Source organism: Ascaphus truei, chromosome 8 (genome assembly GCF_040206685.1).
Source record: "Ascaphus truei isolate aAscTru1 chromosome 8, aAscTru1.hap1, whole genome shotgun sequence".
In the NCBI taxonomy this organism is placed as follows: Eukaryota; Metazoa; Chordata; class Amphibia; order Anura; family Ascaphidae; genus Ascaphus; species Ascaphus truei.
The window spans coordinates 6,782,562-6,795,079 of NC_134490.1; the positions used below are offsets into that span (position 1 = coordinate 6,782,562).

The 12,518-nt window shown below is 48.2% G+C and overlaps 1 protein-coding gene across 1 annotated transcript in view; it reads right to left on the reverse strand.

Moving 5' to 3' along the window:
* Positions 1–12,518, reverse strand: part of RASGEF1A (RasGEF domain family member 1A) — a 218,498-nt gene that overhangs the window by 131,700 nt on the left and 74,280 nt on the right. The window contains exon 2 of the mRNA XM_075610427.1: positions 8,048–8,133. The gene's annotated coding sequence lies outside the window, so the exon portion shown is untranslated. The remainder of the gene's footprint in view (positions 1–8,047; positions 8,134–12,518) is intronic.

Consider the following 12,518-nt stretch of genomic DNA (forward strand, 5'->3'; position numbering starts at 1 on the left):
TACTGTAGATAAATGACTCCTAGATTTATAATACTGTAGATAGATAGATAGATAGATAGATAGATAGATAGATAGATAGATAGATAGATAGATAGATAGATAGATAGATAGATAGATAGATACATACATAGATACATAAATATATGGATAGAAGATATATGAATGGATAGATAAATAGATAAATGACAGATAGATAATAGATAGATATATGGATGGGAAGATAGATAACTAGATATATGAATAGATAGATAGTTACTGTAGATAAATGACAGATAGATAGATAATACTGTAGATAGATATATTAATGGATAAATGATAGATAAATATATGGATGGGCACATAGATAAATAGATAGATCATGGATAGATAGTTACTGTAGATAAATGACAGCTAGATTGATAATACTATATATAGATAGAAAGATAGATAGATAGATGGATGGGAAGATAGATAAATAAATAGATGATAGATATTTAGATAAATGATGGCTGGATAGCTAGAGGCTCCACTGAAGACTTTCAGTTCCTTGCTGTAAGGACAAACAAGACCCCCTAGGACTTTCCTCATGGTTGTATAGTAATGGTACGGCATTTTCTTAACCCATTCGCTGCCAGAGGGGCCAGTAAAACATTGCCTTGGTCATCTGGCAACGAAGGGGTTAAAAAACCCATGCTCTATTAATAGGCGAATGATGACCCCCTAGAATCCTGGCACTGCGGACCTGACAAGCGGGGAGCACAGGAGTGGCTGAGTCAGTCTCCGGTGACGCGGGAGCTGTCTGCTTACTGTATGCTAATTACATGCAGCTCTCAATTACCGCACATTTTTATCTTACTTAAGGAAAGACTCTGCTGGTTAGACACGAGAGTAAATCCCCTTGAGATCTTCTTTATGAGTGCGAGCAAGATCAAAAGGGATTCTGATATCAAAGCTGCAAGATAGTGCTGGCTAAAGGGATGCTCAATCCTAAACAAGATTAGCTTTCATTGGGCCTGATGGGAGTTTGAAAGTCACGGTGGGAAAAGGTTTGCCAATGCCGAGTCTGCCAATGGGTGGGTTTAAGCAGCTGTGAGTTCTATACAAGGTGATACCTTTATCTGAAAAGCAACGTTTTGATAAAGAAAGAATGTGTGTTTATCTTCAGACTTCACTTTCCCTTTCTTATCGATTCCTTCGCTGTGAAAACATCCAGTACTTTTTTTTTGGAGAAATATTGATGTCAAATAATAGGATGCAGGTAGACAGTGAAAATCCCAGGTGTGAGCACATTCAGACAGGGCCACAGCTCTGCCTTTTCCCATGATCGCTTAGCATGCAATGCTTCCGCTGCAGCCAAGGATTCTGGGTAACGACATGCAGCTACGCACTCACAGTGTGTCACTCTTTGCTTGTTATCCTTTTTAACATGGACCCCTAGAGGATTTCACTGCAAACATGAGATAGCACAATAGTGAGCGGAGTGAAGACAGCGTGCAGTGGTCGGGGGGGGGGGGGGGGGGGGGGGGGTCTGGTTGGATAGTATATTAGAAAGATTTAGGAAATAAAAACAGAATCGCATATTTTTTAAGTGGAGCTGTAAGTGTGCATATACAGTACAAAGAGGGTGGTAATCTGAGTATTTAAATAATACCATAATGGTACTCTGCACCTCCAAAAATATTCATACATGGACCACTGACACTGTGGGGTAGACATTGTTGTCCCAAGAGCTTGCAGTCTACCCCAGACCCAGAGATTTCGGTTTTAGTAGGCAGCATTTGGGTGTACACTGCCAGCACCCCGCTGAAGAACTCTGTTTACAGCTGAACAGTAAATAAATAAATAAAGTGGTCTATAAATACTGCTTTTTATCATCAGAGTTGTGCTGCTTTGAAGTACTTCAACATTGCGGTTGCCATGGAGAGAGGAAGAGAGAACGGCAGAGATGCCAGCGCAGACAACGTGCTTAACCCCCTCCAAATCTGGGACTGCCATACAATAACTGCCCGTCCAAGTTACAACGGCTCGCACCCGGCTCACCCGTCTTGCCCCCGGCTCGCCCGTCTTGCCCCCCGGCTCGCCCGTCTTGCCCCCCGGCTCGCCCGTCTTGCCCCCCGGCTCGCCCGTCTTGCCCCCCGGCTCGCCCATCTTGCCCCCCGGCTCACCCATCTTGCCCCCCGGCTCGCCCATCTTGCCCCCCGGCTCGCCCATCTTGCCCCCCGGCTCGCCCATCTTGTCCCCGGCTCACCCATCTTGTCCCCGGCTCACCCATCTTGTCCCCGGCTCACCCATCTTGTTCCCGGCTCGCCCATCTTGTCCCCAGCTCGCCCATCTTGTCCCCGGCTCGCCCATCTTGTCCCCGGCTTGCCCGTCTTGCCCCCCGCTCGTCTGAATTGCCCCCGGCTCACCCATCTCACCCCCCTCGGCTCACCGTCTCACCCCCGGCTGGCCCGTCTTGCCCCCGGCTCGCCCGTTTTATTGTCCATTACCACCCTGCTAATGCCAACGTAGGAAAGAAATTGGCGCCCTTCACAGAGCGTTCTTGCTGTTGTTTGGCGAGTGGAGACGTGCGAAACTGTCACATGAGGTCGCGAACCAGGCAAAATAAAGCCGCGGCGGGGTCAGACTTTGTGAGGGATTCGTCAAGCGTTCAATCAATACGTTTCTTTAACCCTTTGGGTGCCCTAGGACGTAGCTACTAAGTTATGGGGACTGGTACTCTGGGTGCCAAAATCCTGCTACATTCGCTAGGACCTCCTGCAGGACGCGACCTGAACTGACGGAGGACGGTTAAAAGCTTAATGTAATTTGCTAAATTCGCTACAAGCGCTTACCGCTCAGACTATAAACACTGTGTTTCGCTCACTGCGTGGCGATATCTGGCTGAAATCTTACTAATTTGGGACATTATTAGCCCTTTGAGGCTTTGCAAACCGTTTCTCAGGGAACCAAATTTTTGGGGGGAATAACGCTTAGAATTTTGCGAATGCATTTTGGACAGTTGTGTACATTTTTATTGGAGAGAACCACATGCAGTCCCAGCTCACAGCAGGCTCGGGCCCAGGGATGGGGTCTCTATCTATATGGGGTAAACTGGTGCAAACACTGAACCAGATTTATTAGAAACATGGAAAGGGATTTTTCTTTTGATAAATGTGGTGTAGTTTATTTGCTCCAGTTATACAGCCAGGAGGCTTCGATCAAACATCCAGTCTGTCCACTTAAGCCCAGATTCACAAAAGAGTGCTAAGCCTTAGCTCCCAGTCATATAAAAGTGTGCTTACGCTTTGCACCCTTTTGTGAATCTGAGCCTAAGAAGGAAAAGCTGAGGGGTGAAGTAAGAGCAAAGTAAATATACAATGTACCATATACAAAGACAATTGGAAAACATGCAATGCTGGTTCAAAGGCAAAAGCAAATCCTGTTTAGCTAATGAGTCTCTAACAAGTGGCGTATGTTTTGAAGTATTGTCAGTGCTATACCCAGCACCATCAGCAGAACGTCACCTCTCTAACCATTAGTCTATGATTTCAAGGAATTCTAATGCTTTGTCCAGCACACTCCTGATAATAACCCTCTTATCCTGGTATGCCTTTGGAGTGGGGAATTCAAAAAACACCAAACCATCACAAATCCTTCCCGATGCTACTCTGTCCCATTAGCAAATTATATGTTCACTTACCCCACGCTTTTAAATACTCCATTAGAGAGGACAATACCCATCATGCTCAGCTCAGAGAGGGTCAGTCCCAGGGTGGATGCAAATAGACACTGCCCGGGGTCTTAGGTATAGGGTTAGTATGAGAGAATAACAACAACACTGAGTTTTTGAAGCAGGGGAACCTAGTTTAATTCCTGACGTGGCACCTTGTGACCTTGGGTTAGTCACTTTATCTCCCTGTGCCTCAGGCACCAAAATTAAATTGTAAGCTCTACGGGTCAGGGACTGTCTGTAGCATTCCTATGTACAGTGCAATATACTGTAACTATGTAGCTCTAGGAGTCCCATTGAGAGACATGTGCTATATGAAATAAGTTATTATAGTATCTCAGTTACTTTCAATTAAGGATCTACTGTATGTATCAAAGTAAAGTTTGACCCATTTTTTAATTGCCTGCATCAAATCTAAAGCCGTTTGTGAAGCAAGTTTCTTGCATAGGAATAAAACGCATTAGACAGAGGCTTGCAAAGCTCGTTACACTGGTGGAGTTTGGCGACACTAGAAAAGGGGCTGATGAACATTGATGCAGAACTTGATACACCCTGTTATAATATGCACATCATTTGGCTTCTCCGATTGACACTATTCAGACTGCAAACTGATACATATAGGGCAAAATGTGTACATGCAAAGATCTGTAACACCATGACCAGGATCACTGAATGAAAAGGTCTCTTTCTACAATGATAATTTCATGGTGGGCTGTAAAAAAATGGGAAACCAGCTACATATCTTTCTAACTGTAAACTAGAGTCACTGCTGGGATAAGGGAGAGGCCACAGAGAGCACATGCAGGGACACTGCATGGGATAGAGGAGAGGCCACAGAGAGCACGTGCAGGGACACTGCATGGGATAGAGGAGAGTCCACAGAGAGCACGTGCAGGGACACTGCATGGGATAGAGGAGAGTCCACAGAGAGCACGTGCAGGGACACTGCATGGGATAGAGGAGAGTCCACAGAGAGCACGTGCAGGGAGACTGCATGGGATAGAGGAGAGTCCGCAGAGAGCACGTGCAGGGACACTGAATGGGATAGAGGAGAGTCCACAGAGAGCACGTGCAGGGACACTGCATGGGATACAGGAGAGTCCACAGAGAGCACGTGCAGGGACACTGCGTGGGATAGAGGAGAGTCCACAGAGAGCACGTGCAGGGACACTGCTGGGATAGAGGAGAGTCCACAGAGAGCACGTGCAGAGACACTGCATGGGATAGAGGAGAGTCCACAGAGAGCACGTGCAGGGACACTGCGTGGGATAGAGGAGAGTCCACAGAGAGCACATGCAGGGACACTGCGTGGGATAGAGGAGAGTCCACAGAGAGCACGTGCAGGGACACTGCGTGGGATAGAGGAGAGTCCACAGAGAGCACGTGCAGGGACACTGCGTGGGATAGAGGAGAGTCCACAGAGAGCACGTGCAGGGACACTGCTGGGATAGAGGGGAGTCCGCAGAGAGCACGTGCAGAGACACTGCATGGGATAGAGGAGAGTCCACAAAGAGCACGTGCAGGGACACTGCATGGGATAGAGGAGAGTCCACAGAGAGCACGTGCAGGGACACTGCATGGGATAGAGGAGAGTCCACAGAGAGCACGTGCAGGGACACTGCATGGGATAGAGGAGAGTCCACAAAGAGCACGTGCAGGGACACTGCATGGGATAGAGGAGAGTCCACAGAGAGCACGTGCAGGGACACTGCATGGGATAGAGGAGAGTCCACAAAGAGCACGTGCAGGGACACTGCATGGGATAGGGGAGAGTCCACAGAGAGCACGTGCAGGGACACTGCATGGGATAGAGGAGAGTCCACAGAGAGCACGTGCAGGGACACTGCATGGGATAGAGGAGAGTCCACAGAGAGCACGTGCAGGGACACTGCATGGGATAGAGGAGAGGCCACAGAGAGCACGTGCAGGGACACTGCATGGGATAGAGGAGAGTCCACAGAGAGCACGTGCAGAGACACTGCATGGGATAGAGGAGAGTCCACAGAGAGCACGTGCAGAGACACTGCATGGGATACAGGAGAGTCCACAGAGAGCACGTGCAGGGACACTGCATGGGATAGAGGAGAGTCTACAGAGAGCACGTGCAGGGACACTGCATGGGATAGAGGAGAGTCCACAGAGAGCACGTGCAGGGACACTGCTGGGATAGAGGAGAGTCCACAGAGAGCACGTGCAGGGACACTGCATGGGATAGAGGAGAGTCCACAGAGAGCACGTGCAGGGACACTGCATGGGATAGAGGAGAGTCCACAAAAAGCACATGCAGGGACACTGCATGGGATAGAGGAGAGTCCACAGAGAGCACGTGCAGGGACACTGCATGGGATAGGGGAGAGTCCACAGAGAGCACGTGCAGGGACACTGCTGGGATAGAGGAGAGTCCGCAGAGAGCACGTGCAGAGACACTGCATGGGATAGAGGAGAGTCCACAGAGAGCACGTGCAGGGACACTGCATGGGATAGAGGAGAGGCCACAGAGAGCACGTGCAGGGACACTGCATGGGATAGAGGAGAGTCCACAGAGAGCACGTGCAGGGACACTGCTGGGATAGAGGAGAGTCCGCAGAGAGCACATGCAGAGACACTGCATGGGATAGAGGAGAGTCCACAAAGAGCACGTGCAGGGACACTGCATGGGATAGAGGAGAGTCCACAAAGAGCACGTGCAGGGACACTGCATGGGATAGAGGAGAGTCCACAGAGAGCACGTGCAGGGACACTGCATGGGATAGAGGAGAGTCCACAGAGAGCACGTGCAGGGACACTGCATGGGATAGAGGAGAGTCCACAGAGAGCACGTGCAGGGACACTGCATGGGATAGAGGAGAGTCCACAGAGAGCACGTGCAGAGACACTGCGTGGGATAGAGGAGAGTCCACAAAGAGCACGTGCAGGGACACTGCATGGGATAGAGGAGAGTCCACAGAGAGCACGTGCAGGGACACTGCTGGGATAAGGGAGAGTCCACAGAGAGCACGTGCAGGGACACTGCATGGGATAGAGGAGAGTCTACAGAGAGCACGTGCAGGGACACTGCTGGGATAAGGGAGAGTCCACAGAGAGCACGTGCAGGGACACTGCTGGGATAGAGGAGAGTCCACAAAGAGCACGTGCAGGGACACTGCATGGGATAGAGGAGAGTCCACAGAGAGCACGTGCAGGGACACTGCATGGGATACAGGAGAGTCCACAGAGAGCACGTGCAGGGACACTGCATGGGATAGAGGGGAGTCCACAGAGAGCACGTGCAGGGAGACTGCATGGGATAGAGGAGAGGCCACAGAGAGTACGTGCAGGGACACTGCATGGGATAGAGGAGAGTCCACAGAGAGCACGTGCAGGGACACTGCATGGGATAGAGGAGAGTCCACAGAGAGCACGTGCAGGGACACTGCATGGGATACAGGAGAGGCCACAGAGAGCACATGCAGGGACACTGCATGGGATAGAGGAGATTCCACAGAGAGCACGTGCAGGGACGCTGCATGGGATAGAGGAGAGTCCACAGAGAGCACGTGCAGGGACACTGCATGGGATAGAGGAGAGTCCACAGAGAGCACGTGCAGGGACACTGCATGGGATAGAGGAGAGTCCACAGAGAGCACGTGCAGGGACACTGCTGGGATAGAGGAGAGTCCACAGAGAGCACGTGCAGGGACGCTGCATGGGATACAGGAGAGTCCACAGAGAGCACGTGCAGGGACACTGCATGGGATAGAGGAGAGTCCGCAGAGAGCACGTGCAGGGACACCGCATGGGATAGAGGAGAGTCCACAGAGAGCACGTGCAGGGACACTGCTGGGATAGAGGAGAGTCCACAGAGAGCACGTGCAGGGACGCTGCATGGGATACAGGAGAGTCCACAGAGAGCACGTGCAGGGACACTGCATGGGATAGAGGAGAGTCCGCAGAGAGCACGTGCAGGGACACCGCATGGGATAGAGGAGAGTCCACAGAGAGCACGTGCAGGGAGACTGCATGGGATAAGGGAGAGTCCACAGAGAGCACGTGCAGGGACACTGCATGGGATAGAGGAGAGTCCACAGAGAGCACGTGCAGAGGCCACAGAGAGCACGTGCAGAGGCCACAGAGAGCACACGCAGAGACACTGCATGGGATACAGGAGAGTCCACAGAGAGCACGTGCAGGGACACTGCATGGGATAGAGCAGAGAGCACGTGCAGGGACACTGCATGGGATAGAGCAGAGAGCACGTGCAGGGACACTGCATGGGATAGAGCAGAGAGCACGCGCAGAGGCCACAGAGAGCACGCGCAGAGACACTGCTGGGATCCCGGTCCGCATTATGTGAAGGAAGCAGTAAGGGTTACTCACCCATAGTTGTTTCCATGGACACACACTAACGAGAGGGGTTTCTGATGCCGTAGTAGAAGCAATGCCAGCCACAGATTGGCACAGACCTATGCAGAAAGGAAACCACGTGAGAACGGCCATTTGCTATTAGTAACATTGCAGGTTTGAGGGGCACTTGGCATTTTGTACAAGTTGCTGAGCATCTTTATACTGTTCCATATTTTCACACCACCTAAAACTTCGAGTATCCAGTATGTTCTGAAAGTTACAATAACTAGAACACTGCTCTTTTGTGGCATATCCTCATCTCTAGTTCGAGCCAGAATTGAGCCAAACAGCGTATTTTATGTGCAGGTCAAGCAAAAAAAACAGCCAAGGAGCCTATCTTTGTAGCCCAAACATTAGTACAGAAGCTACAGTATATATTCAGAAATCAGATGACTTCTTTTCCCCGCTGCTTCAATGACCTCTTGTTTCAAGCCATTGAAACAAAGCAAAACACCCGGCCCTTTTTAAAGGAAATGCTAAATCACTTAGGTCCATATTTACTAAGCGTGTTACGCCATAAAACACCTTTCCTCGCCAGAAGGCACCTTACAGCATATTCAAGAGTGTCTTATTGTAAAGCACCACTCAGCAAATACTGGCCCAAGACCTTGTCCTTATAAAATGTGTTGTGAGTATTGTATAGGATTATTTTATTTCTGTTTCAAGCGCCCACCCTCCACCCGAAGAAGTCATTTTGTCTTTATACCGTTGATCTAAATTACCTCTTTTTTTTCCCCTCATCTTAATTTTATTTTCATTTTGCACGTCATGAACATTGAACAGCACAATATCTGAAAAGCAATGACATAGTATCCACAATGATCGCAGAGATAAACATAAACATAACAAAAGGGGGAGGGGAGGGGGGCACGTACTACCTAGTTCAGTCTTAGGCCGCACTTATAGTCGACCTTGACGCAACGGCATGACATCATCTCTCGTCGTTGTAATAGCAATTTAAGCTTATAGGGATCTGTTTAGTATTTGCCAATTCAATCAAGTCTATGATGCGTCTAGTGTTATCTGCTGCTTGCCGCCCTGCTATGAAGCCCACCTGATCCAGGTGGACCAATCTGGGCAGGATCCTGCCCATTATGTTGGCTAACAATTTTGAATAGATTTTGATGTCCGAATTAATGAGGAAAATTGGCCGGTAGCTCTTAGAACTAGTCGGATCTTTTCCTTTTTTATGGATCAGGGATATTGACGTTTGGAGCATTTGTTCCGAGAAGGAGGCCCCTTCTGGAATTGCGTTATGCATGCTGAGTAAATGTGGGGCTAGAAGTTCAGCAAAGTTTATATAATAGAAATTTGAGAAACCATCCGGACCAGGAGCCTTTGATGGCTTCAGTTCCTTGATCGTTTGGGTGACTTCCTCAAGTGTGACCTCGCCTGCTAAGAAATGCCTCTCCTCCTCACCCAGTTTCGGCAAGTCCGCCGCCGCCAAAAAATCTTCTAAGGCCATGTTTGTTTTAGCACTGCTGGTAACTTTTTCCCCGTTATATAGTTATTCGTAATTTTTTTTAAATTACCTGTTTGTAATTTGTATTTGCCGCTGCTATTAACACAGATCCTACAAGGGGTTAACTTTTAAGGTCCATGCACGGACATCCTCTGCTGCAGACCCACTTTTTGCAACTACTCCCCCTTCGCAGTTGACATACAAACAGCATGAACTGAAAGGGTTGGGGTTCCTTACAATGCACCTGATCTCAGACGCCCTATTAGAGAGGATTGGGGTTCCTTACAATACACCTGATCTTAGACGCGCTATTAGAGAGGGTTGGGGTTCCTTACAATGCACCTGATCTCAGACGCGCTATTAGAGAGGGTTGGGGTTCCTTACAATACACCTGATCTCAGACGCGCTATTAGAGAGGGTTGGGGTTCCTTACAATACACCTGATCTCAGACGCGCTATTAGAGAGGGTTGGGGTTCCTTACAATGCACCTGATCTCAGACGAGCTATTAGAGAGGGTTGGGGTTCCTTACAATGCACCTGATCTCAGACGCGCTATTAGAGAGGGTTGGGGTTCCTTACAATACACCTGATTTCAGACGCGCTATTAGAGAGGGTTGGGGTTCCTTACAATGCGCCTGATCTCAGACGCGCTATTAGAGAGGGTTGGGGTTCCTTACAATGCGCCTGATCTCAGACGCCCTATTAGAGAGGGTTGGGGTTCCTTGCAATGCACCTGATCTCAGACGCGCTATTAGAGAGGGTTGGGGTTCCTTGCAATGCACCTGATCTCAGACGCGCTATTAGAGAGGGTTGGGGTTCCTTACAATACATCTGATCTCAGACGGGCTATTAGAGAGGGTAGGGGTTCCTTACAATGCACCTGATCTCAGACGCCCTATTAGAGCGGGTTGGGGTTCCTTACAATGCACCTGATCTCAGACGCGCTATTAGAGAGGGTTGGGGTTCCTTGCAATGCACCTGATCTCAGACGCGCTATTAGAGAGTGTTGGGGTTCCTTACAATACATCTGATCTCAGACGGGCTATTAGAGAGGGTCGGGGTTCCTTACAATGCATCTGATCTCAGACGCGCGCTATTAGAGAGGGTCAGGTTTCCTTACAATGCATCTGATCTCAGACGCGCTATTAGAGAGGGTTGGGGTTCCTTACAATGCATCTGATCTCAGACGCGCTATTAGAGAGGGTTGGGGTTCCTCAGAATTTCACAGTAGAATTGTAAGGCTCCTTAACCAAAAAAAGGTTAAAAACCATTGCTCTATGCAAACTCAAGGACTTGTTGCTGAATCCTTGCTTTTCAGTGTGAAACTCTGCGTTTTTCACGGAAACTCTGCGTTTTTCACGGTTGCCTTCTTTTCAGTGCATGCCGGCTCGCACGCCAGGGAGTTACAGTACGTGTCAGAGTGATACGCTTCTCTGGAAGTCTCTGTTTATAACTGTCCCTGATGGTATTTGAGTAGCTAAAATGCATGGAATGTAGTGCAGAATAAAGCAGAAACTGGATCTTATTCAGAGGCCTGGCGTGCCTGGAATGTGAAGAACAAGCTAACAATAATAAAAGCATATACTGGATCTATTATGCATATATATTAGAAAGGAATAGGGGTCAGAGAAACTGCTAAATGAATGATTGCTTTCACCTTACTTGTTCCTCTTTTATAGTGCTGAGCTATAATGAACAAGACCCAACCTAGGTAACAAGAATGCTAGAGGAGGAATGGGCGATAGTTTCTTCTATCAGTCTCTAATTGAAGTGTAAGATAGCTTGGTCCGTAAGGACTCCAGGAAGATCAATTAATGCAGCAACGTCTATGGGAAATTGGTTAATATCGACGATTAAGTGGATGATCCTACTGAAGTCTATAAGGGCAATGGATGTGAGAAGAGGTGAAAATGTGGAATACAGTCCTAAATCAGGGTCATTTTAAAGATTTGTCTTTATGAAGGAACATTTATTATAGCAACTACAGTATATGAACCTGTGGAGCTCCAACAACTCGACTTGTGGATGGCATTATCCATCAGGTTTCTGCTAACCTCCTATTTTCTTTGTTATTGCTCACGATTTAAACCCCCCCCCCCCCCAGTAATACAGCAATGGAACCACACGATTTAGAAAACAAAACAAAGAAGAAGCTGCAAATAAAGAGGGGAAGTAATTCTCTGTCCCGTGCGTTGGGAAGTAACACACTCCATGAGCTTCTCCAAGGCAGAGGTTTGTGGATCCTATAATAATGCTCTGACAAAGAGAACCAGCAGCAGGCTTCCCATTATCTGTGGAGTAATCAGTCTTGTGATTCCCTGTGTCTATTCACATCTGGCTATTGTAGTAACCATGCACAGAATTGACAAACTTACATGAGAAGTGAGGGTTGATGCTGCCAGCCAACGCTTTAAACAGAAGATAATTAGGCATATGCCAGGTCCAAAACACTTGTTTACGCCTAGAGCCACAACTGGCCTCATTAACTGGCCCCATTTAAACAAGTCCTGTGCTGGAGGTGCATTTTACGGCAGAGCAAATACAGTTGTGGTTACCTCCCAAAAAGAACCATGTTGAGCTTTGCAATGTCTTACTAGTCCTTCCAGGAGCTAAGAGGTTAAACAGAATAGCACCTCTCTGCAACATGGTTAATCCACTTCATATTATATATTACTTATATCATAATAGTAATAATAATAATAAAAAATAATACGGCTCTCTATTATCTTTCTTATGGGTGTTGAGCTACATAATAAAAGAAACGATCATAAAAAGTTGATGAGTATTAAAGGAACAACCTTTCTTTCATGGGTGATAAATTTGTGAAGACATCACTTAAAGCAACAATCCCCTCCACCCCCCCCCCCCACCCAAAGTAATACCTGAACTGGGGGGGGGGGGAGGGGGAGGGCTGGGCTGGAAAGGGGGGTGGCAGATCTTTGGTTTAAAGTTTTTTGGTGTGCTGGTTTTGACAACAACAA